Genomic DNA, 10,272 nt, shown 5'->3' with positions numbered 1-10,272 from the left:
CTTCCATTCTTTAAGCGGCTTCATTATTATTTTTTCCCATAATTTGTATAAAGTACTTAGCATTCGAAACAGATCCTTTTTAACCTTTTGCCCAACTTAGCTTTTTGTACTTTTTTTAAAAAAGGGGGGGAGATGGAAAGGGAGAGAAACCCTTTAAGTACCCTGGGCCTGGGTTCCTTCAGTATGCAGGCTGTAAATGTTTTACTTTGATTTGAGATACATGACAATAAATTAGGGGACATTTATCAAAGCTGCTTTGTTGCATTGCTGACAAAAGCTGCTTTTTGCATAAATTACTGCATTATACAAATACACTTAGCAGGATCCTGTTTCTTTGATGTTAGTGGAGGAGATTGATGTCCAATGGAGTTTTTATTTATCTGCCCTGTTCACCTCAACAAGGGCAGGACATATTCCTCAATTAGTTCCATACCCCTAGAAATGACATATATATCTCACAACTAGAAGTAGAGAAATTTAAACAAAACAAAACAAAAAAAGCAAGCGCACTTTTTCTGGCAAGTCTAAACTACTGTACAGTGTAAAAAAAGTAAATATTAGGCTGGAGCTGAAGCTTTGAAATCTTTGTTCTCAGCCTGCTTTGAAAACTATTTAAGTAAGCTAATTTTGACAAAACAATATTGCCTTTACAGAAAAGCTTTTCTAGACTTCATTAAAAGACTAAGTAAATGCAAGTCCATTTAAACAAATACTTGATAGCCAAATAAGTAGGTTAAAAGAATAGATTCCCTGGGCGGTAATCCTCTCTGGAACTGTATTTATGCTGAAATCTCTTTCGATGAATATCTAACAAACTAATGAAGGCCATCTTAGGCTAAATGGTGAATTAGGACGGTTAAAAAGGAACTTAGTAAATGAATAAATTGGCTAAACAGTTACATTACTTAAATGAATACAGAATCTCGTGAAAACCATTTCGGAGCGGTATTCTTCTGTTACTCACCATCTCCATACCTCAGCCTACACATAATTTATTTTGTCCCTGGGTCAGTGGTTCAAATGCAGCCCTACGTGGCAACTCGGAGCTGTTGCTATACAATGGCCTGAAATAGTTCTGGAGAACTCCTTTCTGTCTCAGAACTAAAAAAAAAGAAAAACCAAAAAAAAAAAACCCCAAAAAAACAAGAAGAAAAAAGCAAAAATTTACTATTGCCCACCCTTTAAGGTATACATATGGTATACATATAGACTGACATTTTTCAGTCTTCAGGGTGTTTTTTAATCAACACCAGTGTATCATTGAGCAAGACCATGCAGAGGAGATGGTCTGTATTGGCAACTACTAGTTGCAGCCCAAAAGTTGTGTTAACTTTCGATCTGTGCCAGTGAAACGAGAGATTTGGCGATGAGAGGGCTGAACCAGCTCAGCACTGTCCTCCCCACCCTCCGGTAATCTTTCCCCAAAACTGGAGAGAAGTCCCTCCGTCTCCAGAGCTCTCCGCTGAAGCTAAAATGCCTGTAATTAGTTCCTCTCATATTTCACACTTTCTTTACTGGCCTTTGCCAGACGCTTTTTTGATCAAAATATTTCTGTCAGAATGACTTTGAGCTTTGTTCATTCCTGTCTATGAAGCTGTTGAAGGTTTTCAACTTGTATTAAAAGTATTCTTTTTCTAAAATGGTTATAAAATTTCATCAGCAAACTTGTTTTGTTTGAAAGAAAAGATGTTCTTAAATGTTAATAATATATTTTTTTTTGTTTTAAATCAGATCATACCCTTTTTCAAAAATTCTGGACCCTTTCTCCTCCATCCACCCCTAAGGAAGAAAAAAAAAAAAAAAGGAGCTGGGGACCCTTTGAACATCTAATGAACATAGAAAAACAATAAAATTATACAAAAATAGATTTTCATTATTCAGGCGGCTCTGGGGAACAGATTCCACACAGTGCATTTCAATGATCCCAGACAATGGATTACTATCATAATTTGTTCTTAAAGTCTGTTTAATTGGCTTACTTAGCCACCTGTTCAGAATAGTTACCATGAAAATGGCGGTTTTGCTGAATTTCTGAGTGCCAACCTTTCATCCTTCATCCTGCCTCCTTCTCCCATTCTGGCTGTTATGAAGTATCGAGCAATGCGTAGCACAGATTTAAAAATAATCTCATAGCCATACAACATATATTTTAACTAATCAGGAAGGAACTGTAAAGTTATAACAACAACATGCTAATCAGGGCATTTACTCACTGTCAGCTCTGTCTGTTCCTGGGTGAGTGTCAATTTATTACATCTCACTGCACATACAATAATGAGGGGAAAATGTAAAGAAAGACACACACGTTTAATGTATGTAAATAGACAGATAGCTACTACGCAGCCCTCTAGCTGAATTATATCAGCCAATTTCACATTAAGAATTTCCATAAAAAGCAGTGAAATTGCAAGAGGAAATGCAGCCAAGCACTTTGAAAGTGTTGTCCGTTCCTTAAAAAAAAAAAAAAAAGAAAAAGCAAGCAAAGTTAAAGGCATGAACTTCTATTTAGCGCTGCTTCCCACATAAAAAACAAACAAACAAAAAAACAAACCAACAACACACACACACCCCCCAAAAAAAACAGTTATAAAGCACTGGGGCACCCTTTGTTGCCTGCCGCGAGTCAGATTGCTTTCCCCAAGACTGATGCAAAGTATTTTTGCAGGATGGCACATTCTGGGCAATAGAGGGGTTCGGCAGCAGAGCGTAATTAGCACTCTCTAAAACTGGAGCTACAACGTAAACAGCTCAAGTCTTCAGTGCACAAAGCAAACAAACAATCCCAGCTGAGAATTCCCTGGCAGGGCTCGAGCAAATATGGCCCTCGCTGCTGACTGCTGTTATTGCTATGGTTGCTTAATCTAAACAGACAGCAGCATGTAAAAATGTAAATATTTGATATTTGTTAATACAGTCCTAAGTTATTGCTCTAGCCAGCCGTTTCGGTTTGCAGGCAGAGCGATGCCTATGTGCACCCTGCTCTCCACAGATTGCAGTAGAAGGGTATTTTTAAGAAGCCATTATCTCAACTGCTGATGTAATAAGGCACCGGTATATGAAATACACTTAATAACTCAACTTTAGTTATTTATTGTGAACGAGGGTGCATTCTCCTTGATTCCATTTCCCAGCGAAATATAAGTGGAGCTTTCATCATGAGTGCTTGAATTTATGGCAAGCAGACCAAGTGACATTAAGAAAGCCACACAATCCCTTCATTCAGCCTTTAATAAGGAAGCCAAGGAAAAATTATCCAAGCTGGTTTGCGGGTGACAGCACAAGAACTTTTTGGAGTCAGAAAGTTAGCACGGAGGCTCCCTGTCAGCCCATTAAAAAGCAAGGTTGGCATTCCCAGATATTGGAACCATGTGTGCAGAGGAATTTTTCTCCTGGTAAGACATTCCAAATATTGTCCCAGAGCCAAACACTTCGGTGTTAGACTAATTTAAGCAGTATGTTGGAATCAGCTCTCAGGACTTTGATCATATGGAGATCGTTTGTTACAAATTGAACTAACCCAGTCTCTATTTCTGGTGGATCAGAACTATGGATTTGTTGAATTAAATGCCTCATTTAATGCAGTTTGCACATGAAAAGAAAGCTGCACTCAGGAATCTGATAGTGAATTTTTCACCTAACCAACAGGTCTACTTTTTTATTACTTTTAAACCTAATCCATACTCAGTCCACACTGTTCTTAATAAGCCCGAGGCTGTTTGGAGTGAAGGTTTAAATCAGCTCGTATGTTATGGGGGGGAAAGCATCACTGAATTATCAAACCGTGTAATAAGGAACACATTTGAATCCAATTCAAGAAATAATTTTATGAAGAAAAATAAATTAGTCCTCGGTTGTTATTTACCATCCAAATAGTGCAGTGTTCTTTCATGACAGCAGAGGAGGGAAAGCTGAAAAATGATTTTGCAGACGGACGATTTTCTCCCTGCCTCTCACCGCTGTCCCCATTTTTGCAGCTGAACTATTGTGAGGGTTAAAAGTGCACAAAATAAAGCATTTCCACATATGGCTGCACTTTCTTTTCATTTCTTGAAGTTATAATGTCTTTAACTGTTGATAATGATATTATAAACTGTCATTTAGTGCATTTTGAGTATATTAAATACATGAAACAAAGATGTGCAGTTCCAGCTGGACCCTGATCAGAAACACTGAGATCTGCTCCACTAAACTTGCAGATAGCGACATGCAGGGCTTGCAAGGAGCATGGTGGAGCAGGTAGTAGTTGCACTAAAAGTAGAAACAAAATAATAGCAGAGAATGAAAGACCCTAGCACCAATTACTGCTCCTGGAGTGGGGCAAAGCTGAAAAACGGGTGTTCAGGTGAGAACTCCTAGAAGAGCCATTGGCATGCTGCTGCACAGTGGGCTGCTACAGGACTCGCGTATATCACAGTTCTCTGCCCTGGGGAACTCAGGATTTACACCGTTTGCCACACATTTTCATCTGGAGTCTTGCAAAAAATAAAAATGGGAATGCCAGCAATTCCCAGGAATCCTTCCTCTTGGTCCCACGGGAACCTGCACAACAGAGCTTAGTTTGAAGGAAAAGGGAACGCTGGTCTCTGCCCAGAAGGGGCAAGACGAACGTCTCACAATTCACTGCTTTGAAAGGACCTTCTAGTCAAGTTGAAAACCTCTGATGTACGGATGTAATTTCTGAGGACATGGCTTACTATTTGACCGGTTTAGCAAAGAGATACCATGCCTTGGTATAAATAGCCACAGCCCCCTGGTGCCATTACAGATGTATCTGGCCACTGCAGCTGGAAAAGGAATAAAACTGAAGGGTTACATCTAAAAATAAAAAAATAATTAAAAAAAAATCATAAAATCACTGTATAAGTCTTGAGCAAGATCCTTCCTTCCAAATAATCAAGACCTTTATTGGGTCTTAGAGAGAGGAACAGAAAACAGTGACGTGCAAATAACACGGAAATACCCTAAGCTTGACCAAGGCAGGCTCAAGCCTCAGCTCATGCAGATCATGGTGTTTCTACTGCGTCAGCACCCAAACCGCCCCAAGCCTTCGCTGTCCCTAACCAGGCCACGAGAGATGATGGTGAGGTTACCACAGCTGCTGCAGAACGCGCGTCAGATGAGGGAAGCAGTAAGTGTGTCCTGCACTCCAAATCCCAGCCGGGGGGGCAGTGGGAAGGATCTCCCATGGATTGTTCCTTCTGTCTCACTGCACGCACAGAGCAGAGTTCATCTTTCACAAAGAAAAGGGAAACTGTTCCTTTAAAGAAAAAAAAAAAAAACAGTTATATAGCAGATACTGATTTATACACACATACACACACATATATATTTTATTGGCAAATAAAGAAAGATCAGATCTTTAATGAAATCAGGATGGGTTTGGGAGGTGAACTTGAGCTGAACTCCCCAGATTTTCATGGAACTTCAATTAAAAGAGTTTCAGCAGAGTTGCTGAAAGCCAAGCACTTGCCATTGAAAGCTTAATTTAAAATGAGAAGCATTTTTATACCACATTTCCCAGTGAAATTCCAGCCCTGATCCTAATTATGTATTTTTTTTCTTGAATGGTGAGGGTTTTTTCTTTTTCAGATAAGCCATGTAGCAATGTAGATAAGTTTTATCCCCAGGTGCTATGACCAGTGGACACATAGCAGCTACACTGACAGAAAAGCCCATCATTATTGAGCAGAAAATGAACCTACCCTCTTCACTCTAAAACTAGTGGTGAAATTTCAGTCAGCTCTTGTTATCATGTGCAATATATAAGGATTTAGATGTCTGATAAATGCTATGACTAGCAAAAAAAAATGTGGGTTTGGGGAAAGGAGTGAAATCTGGCTTCAGAAAACAAAACAGAACAAAATAATTAAAAATAAAGATGGTGGTTTAATTTCTGCTTACCAGCCTATTCTCATACAATCCTAGGAATACAAGTTAATACAAAGCCTCACTGTAGGGCCCATTTGAATACCAGTGGAGTCGTGCAACTTAATCCTTGGGCTTTGCTTTGAAAGTGTATCCCTTTCTTGATCAGATGCACTACAATTCAATCTCAGCATCAGCTTCTGGGCGTGGAAAGGGGACACTAACAGTGTTTGAAGACTGACAGAACCTGGACAGTGGCTCCTAGAGTATCAATGGCCTGAAAACATTAAGGGAAATGATCTTCGTTAAAGCAGGTACCAGGAAACAAATTACTTGGGAAACCATTTAAATAAATACTTCTTTACTGATTAATGAAACATGAAGGAATAGAAATTATTCTGCAACTGTTTTAAGTAATGATGGGAGCAGGTGTGTCTAAAATAACAAAACCCAGCACTGTGTCAGGGACACAGCAAGACAAACTTCATGTGTTGCGGGGCTGAACCTCTCCCTCTGCTCAAGCTATCTGCCACGCAATTAACAACAGATCCATGAACTACAGCCGAGCTCTCGGGGCCGTCACGTAAGGAGCAAGCACTGTGGTTGCATGGTCGTACATGCAAATGGCAACAACAAGTAGACTGAAGGCCTCATTCCAATTAAAACATTAATTTCTCTTATTTCTTCTAGTTTTCGTTTTAGTCTGATCATTTGCTCTGTCCTCACTGCAGACCGAAAACTTTTAACTCACTTAAGAAAAGGTAAAGCCAAATTGTCCTCAAAGGCTCCTCAGGCTCCTTCCCTTCCCGGATGCGTTGTAAGGAGCCTCAAGAGGAGGTCTCCCTTCTTGCACCGTTTTAGGAGATCAGCCATGTCCTAGAACCTTCTCTGAGCTCATTGCATTCAACAGCTGTGGGGAGTGGACTCCAAAAGTGTGCATTTTTGTACTCCAGGAGGCGACCTGAAAGTTCAGATTGCCCAGTGCAGATGCTGGTAAAGTTAATGTGCTGCGTTGTCTCTCTTATGGGGCTGCAATATGCTCTTAAAACTGTGTGAATACTCAGAGTATTCAACCTTCTCATTGCTCATCCCCCATGACATCCTCCTCATTTATTCCACAGGGGTAGATCCTGCCCTGCTGAACTTTCACAGCGCCAGAGCATCAGAGGACAGCCAGCCATTTCCAGGTCGGTATTGTGTGACTTGGTGGTGATTAATGAGAAGCTCCTAGCAGAGCCCAGGACTGAAAGGCATCCTGTTAATGGTCCCAGACATCTGTGCATGACCAGATATCCAGCAGGACAAACACGATGAGCCTCTGGAGAGCAGTCTGGCTGTGGCTCGGCTGGGTTGACCAGAGCACTCAGCTTTTGCTGGCTGGATGTCTCCTGATGGAGCAGTAGATGGCTAGTGCGGCATGGACGGACAGCATCTGATCTCGTGTACAGCCAGCCCCACAACAGTTTTTATAGCTGCAGAGCGGTGCTATACCAAATCAGATCTCTGCACGCTGTGTTCAAGAGATTTGGGGTTGGTACCAGAGGCCCCACCACTGGGACTGACACACCATCGCACTGCATACTGGGACAAGCGTTTCATACGGAAATCGATAACCTGGTACAAGCTAGAGGGAACAGCTTGTGAGCTAGTGCCTCCCTCTCGGTCCGCTGCACAGACCCCAGCTAACACCAGCTAAACCAGGCTGCTCCCAAGATGTTCAGGATTTTGCAGACAGCAAGAACCTTCCAGCCACTGTTTTCAGCCAGCTACCATGCAGCAAGGGGAAAATCAAAGCAGATTTTTCTCCTTGCTCCTACCTTCCATTTGCACAGTTTCCTATTTACAAAAAAGTCTGATGCTATTTAAAACACCAGATCCATTAAATCTTTTGTTTTCTCTAAATAAGAAAGAAAATGGTTGCTCACAGTTTTCTGGGAAGCCATCAATCTTTCCCAAAGCGACTTACTGTACTGAAGAAAATAAACAACACTGTGTATGTAAAGCAGAGCAGAAAGGCTGCAGTCATGGGCAAAGCAGGGCTTTCTTTAGCAGTAGCAACATATTAAAGACAAATGTAGTCCACTGAAAGTGACATAAATAAGTGGATTTCCCATCTGAAACATTGTTTTTAGCAAGAGAAGCTTTTAATCCCCTTAAGTTCGTTTCTAATCTGTCTTGGAAGTGCTTGTCTAAAGAATATTACATTGATATAAAGGATTTAATTTATTAAAACTAAACAGCAGCCAGCATACTACTAAAGAATATCTTGTACGCAGTACTCTCCCAAATGAATAAAGCTGCTACAGGTAGAAAAAAAAAACCCGCACAAACACTTGGCACAGCATTCATTAAAATTTCACACATTATGTTCCTGCGCTCTCCTGCTCGCTGCGCTTCTCCCAATAAAGCAAACACTTTAGAATTCATAATACCTCTTTATCCCATGTGCACAAGTGACCTCCTCTCCTTTATGCACCTAGCAAATGAACAAGTACAAAAGGGAATAGAGTAAGCAGAAAACTAAACATGCCCTCTCCTACCCAGGAGCAATAAGAGAGGGCCAGCAGAGGTTCTCCGCAGGGTTTAGAGCAGCCTCTACCAAGATGCCAGTGCTCTCGCTACCCATCAGTTTTGGCCGGTGCGCGCTATGTCGGCAGCATCAATTATACAGTTCGTCAGCCAATTAATTTTAAGGGATCTGTCTTAAAATAGCAGTTGAAGGAAACAAAAGCTGCCTTCAAACTACATTTAAATTACTCATTAGCCACAAGTTTGGCAGGCTGTTTAATAAGCAGCAGGAAGCCAACCCCAAATGACAAAACGGCCTTCTTGTCTCTTCCTGAGGAGACAAAAATTCCTCCACGTTTCTAGCAGTCCACCTTGAGGCATCGTGAGACACCTCCCTGGTTTCTCCGTGAGTGCTTCCAGTATGTAAGGTGGTGTCCAAACACCATAGTTTTAAACAAGGCCCCAGAGATCTTTCAATCCTACACACCAGTCGTGGAAAAGACTTGCAGAAATTTGGTGAAAACGAGTGACCAAGTGTCTTAAGGGGGGATTTAGTCCACAAGGAACAATCTACACGTTCAGAAATGTACTGTTCTGTATAAGGCCTCTTTCCTGAACTGTGCAGTTCAATATAGTATAGATTTTCAGGCTTTTTTTTCCTCTGTCTTGCCAGAAGAGACATTATTATGGAGAAAATTCTCCCTGCTATAGCACAGTGTACGTGCTGTGACTCATCTTACATTACACCCATTGATTTCTTCTGAAGTCACAGCGGAAGCACAGTGTTGCAAATGAGATCAGTATTTGGTCGCATATCGTTATCACACTGGATCTTAGATGAAATTATACATGACATAGTTTCCGTTCATTTTAATAATGGCCAGCAGCCACACTGCCCCCATTTCGAGCCCACATACCTTCAGTCAAATAGGGTCAAGATTGGTCAGCGCTGGAAGGTCTCCAAAGAAAACCACGAGGCAGGTGGAGGTATTATTCAGGGATTAAGATTTTAAACCTGCAGAGAAACATGTTCATGAGGAGTCAGTGTATTAGTAGGTGTTTTTTGCGAGGCAGTCTGGGATCAGTGCTGATGCTGACTAAACACCCCCAGAACCAGTCTGACAAAAAAAAAAAAACAAACACCAAAAAAAAGAGTCAGCAAGTCATGCTGGCTTCTGCCCTACTACATGATACCAAAGTAAAGTTGTTCTCATTGTTCTCGTGCTATAACGTATGTGCAGTCACGGCGGTTCTGGCAGTATCGGTACGTGGTTGTGTGAGTAGAAGGACTGGCTTTCCTGAGCAACTGCAACAGAAAAAGTGTCCCTGAAACTGGGGGTCTTTCAGGTCTTTCACAGGAAACCATTTTTCTCTGGGTCTCATATAGGTGCACATTTTACCACAATAAGCAAGGGCAATGACAAAAAACTTATGTAAGGACAAAAATAATCAGCGCAGATAGTAAAGGTTTCTGTCTAACAGTAAATCCTTTTTCTTCCCCGCATTCTTCCCACCATTTTAGATTGTGCTGTAGCACAGTCAAGTGGTACCTACTGACATTTCTATTTTGGGTAAAAGCCTATGAAAATATTAAAGCATGAACAAGTCATCAAGTCAGTTTATGAATCAATATACAGATTTCCTCCATGCCCATAGCTGATTTCCATAACCATGAGCGTGCTGAAATCCTGTCTAGATGCCAAATCAATTTTTCTTATATACGAACATCACAGCTACTCGAGAAAGGGAATCTGTGCCAAAAACCTCATGCTCTTAACTAATTATTTCTGCGACTCCCTCCTTGCAAAGCACAATGACTGCCACATAAATACACACAACATTTATTAGGAACAGGCACACTTCCCACAGGTTCAGCCTGAGTGCAGCAGCATCCCTGAC

General features: G+C 41.1%; 1 long non-coding RNA gene across 1 annotated transcript; it reads right to left on the bottom strand.

Moving 5' to 3' along the window:
- Positions 1–2,286: 2,286 nt before the first annotated feature.
- On the bottom strand, positions 2,287–9,361 carry LOC121098138. Its single transcript, XR_005831186.1, has 3 exons — positions 9,291–9,361; positions 5,091–5,257; positions 2,287–2,450 (listed from the first exon to the last, which is right to left on the bottom strand). It is a non-coding gene; the product is annotated as an uncharacterized LOC121098138 (long non-coding RNA).
- Between the last annotated feature and the right edge of the window lie 911 nt (positions 9,362–10,272).

Source organism: Falco naumanni, chromosome 15 (assembly GCF_017639655.2).
Source record: "Falco naumanni isolate bFalNau1 chromosome 15, bFalNau1.pat, whole genome shotgun sequence".
Classification (NCBI taxonomy): domain Eukaryota; kingdom Metazoa; phylum Chordata; class Aves; order Falconiformes; family Falconidae; genus Falco; species Falco naumanni.
Note: the sequence above shows the minus strand (reverse complement) of the source record. Positions and strands in the feature narration are given on the sequence as shown.